This window comes from Rhinopithecus bieti, unplaced genomic scaffold (genome assembly GCF_001698545.2).
Source record: "Rhinopithecus bieti isolate Rb0 unplaced genomic scaffold, ASM169854v2 scaffold_74246, whole genome shotgun sequence".
NCBI classification, from domain to species: Eukaryota; Metazoa; Chordata; class Mammalia; order Primates; family Cercopithecidae; genus Rhinopithecus; species Rhinopithecus bieti.
The window spans coordinates 57,025-59,445 of NW_016827335.1; the positions used below are offsets into that span (position 1 = coordinate 57,025).

Sequence of the window (2,421 nt, forward strand, 5' to 3'; positions counted from 1 at the left end):
ACTGCAGCCTAGGTGACAGAGTGAGACTCCATCTCAAAAATATATATATATAATATATAATATATGTATAATATATTTAAATATGAATATGTTATAATTATATATTATGTACAATTTATGTATTTTATATATATATACAATTTCTACAAGAAAAAAGTAAAAAGACCCAAAATATTAAAACAGGCAAAATAAAATAAAATAAAATAAAATAAACAGGTGTGAAATAACTGCTTGGCAGCCGGACTGTGCCTCTGAGAGGTGTGAATCCGCCTGGCCTCCGAGTCCTCCACAGGATCAGCCACATTTCAGGGCCACTGATCACTGCCGCCACCCGGGCAGCATCTCCTCCTGCTGCCTCCTTTCTCCCTGCCACTCTCTGGGGGCACCTGTTCAACGTGTGAATTGCAGGTAGAGGCCCGGCCTGGTCTGCACATGCCAGCAGATCTGGGATGGGCCAGCATCTGCAGGAAGGGGCCTGCATGCAGCCTCCTGGGAAAGGTGATAGGCCAGAGAGACTGAGAGGAGTCGGAGGTGCACAGGCAGCTGCTGCTGGAGCAAAAGGGTCTCCTGGGAAGTCAGCCAAGAGGCCCTGGGTTAGGGCCCACTGAGGCCCCAGCACAGCCAGACATGAGAGCCCCTGGTTCACACTCCCCACCTGTGCAGTCCGGCATCAGGCCCAGCCTGTTTGGACTGGCACAACAGGCTCTTTGACCCAGAGCCTCCCTATCAAGACCTGCTGGTAACAATCAGGGCAACTTTACCTGGGAGCTGGTGAGGGTCTGGCCCCCCTGGGCTGGAGGAGAGTGTGGGGTGGGGGCAATTGCCTTCAGTGGGCAGGAACCACAACAGGTACCTGTCCACCAGGATGAAGTAGGTATGCCTGAAGTACAGACGTGGAGGGACACGGAGTGGCTGGAAAACCAAGCTATTTGTTAGTGTGGGCTCTGGACACCGCCTGGCCACCAAGCACCGGCAAGTGCAGGGAAGCCCAGGGCCATGGCCCCGCCCCTCCCAGCAAGATGCATCTCTTCCCTACTTTTTGAGTGATGAGGCTCAAGGCAAAGGAGAATATGTAATACTCCAACAGATCTGACAGCAGCGTCAGGGGTAAACACACAGGGTTGCTGAGTGACCCACAGCCTCCCTACCTCAGGGCCCCCAAAGGATACTCAGGACTAGGTTCAGGCCAAAGCCCCCAGTAAGGGGAACTGGACCTCATTGTGGTACAGGGGACTGTTGAGGAAGATGTGCTCCTGGATGGACGCCTTCAGAGGACCCTGCAGAGAGATGCAGCGAGGCTGTGGGCAGGTGCTGGCACGTAGTGCCTGATACCTGGTGCCTCACACACAGCAGCCTTTGGGAAGGCTGCTGGGGAAGACGTGCACACAGAACCAACCTGTAGGGACAGTGCCCTGTCTCTGAGCAGTGCCTGAACAAGAGTCTTTGCTTAGAACTTCTCCTACTATCTCATAAAAAGCTGCAGACAGCAAGGGTAGCAGCCATGCAATACCCATGTCCTCTCCCTCTCATATCCCCAGAACAAATCACCCCTCAATTTGTCCTTGGAGGACTGGAGGAGACTGCCCATCACCGCAGAGCTGTGCAAGGTCCACTGTCCCGAGCACCACTCTCACCACTGTGGTTTACTTACAGGCAGGAAGGAGATGGGAAAGTCAAACTTAGTCTTCAGCTTGAAGCTTATAAACCAACTTCATCATTGGGCCACTGAACATTAAATTGACCAAACAAACAAAAACAGGGCAAATAAACTGCAAATTATCTTGCTTTGTTTGTTTCTTAAGAAATCGAGAGAATGATTTAAAGGTGGAATCACCGTGAGAAAGCACCTAGCCTCTCTCAGGTGACAAACCTCCCTACCCAGGATTGAGAAACTCCATCACGATGCTGTACTCCACAGGATCCACATGCCCCTGTAAGAAGCAGAGGTTTCAGCCAACGAGGACACCATCCAAGCTGCCGAAAATGCTCTCTACCAGCCATGGAAGATGGTATGCAGATCCTGAAACAGTGTGCGGTGAGGCTGCAGGCAGGCGCAGCACCTGGCTCTAGTCCTGCACTGCCTGCTGCCCAGCTGCCTCCGAGGAGGCCACTCCCTGGCTGAGACCCATGGGATCAGCCCTGTGCCCAAAGGAACCCTGGTGTGATGGTGCCAATGAGAAGAGAAGCTTTGGATTGTTCCAGTGTGGTACATGGCATACCAAGCAGCGTCGCTTTAGACTTGGGCCAGTTAAGTCAGTCAGTCTCTTAACAAAATACATTTTGTGTGTGTGTGTGACAGAAGACTAAGGAAAAATAAATAAAACAAAAACAATGAAGAAAACAAAAAAATTAAAATTAAAATAAACAAACTACATATTTTTTGAGACAGGGTCTCACTCTGTTGCCCTGGCTGGAGTGCAG

At 50.6% G+C, this 2,421-nt stretch overlaps 1 pseudogene; it reads right to left on the reverse strand.

Moving 5' to 3' along the window:
- The window catches only part of LOC108523253 (sphingomyelin phosphodiesterase 4-like), a 21,331-nt pseudogene extending 19,418 nt beyond the window's left edge, over positions 1–1,913 (reverse strand).
- Positions 1,914–2,421: the final 508 nt, after the last annotated feature.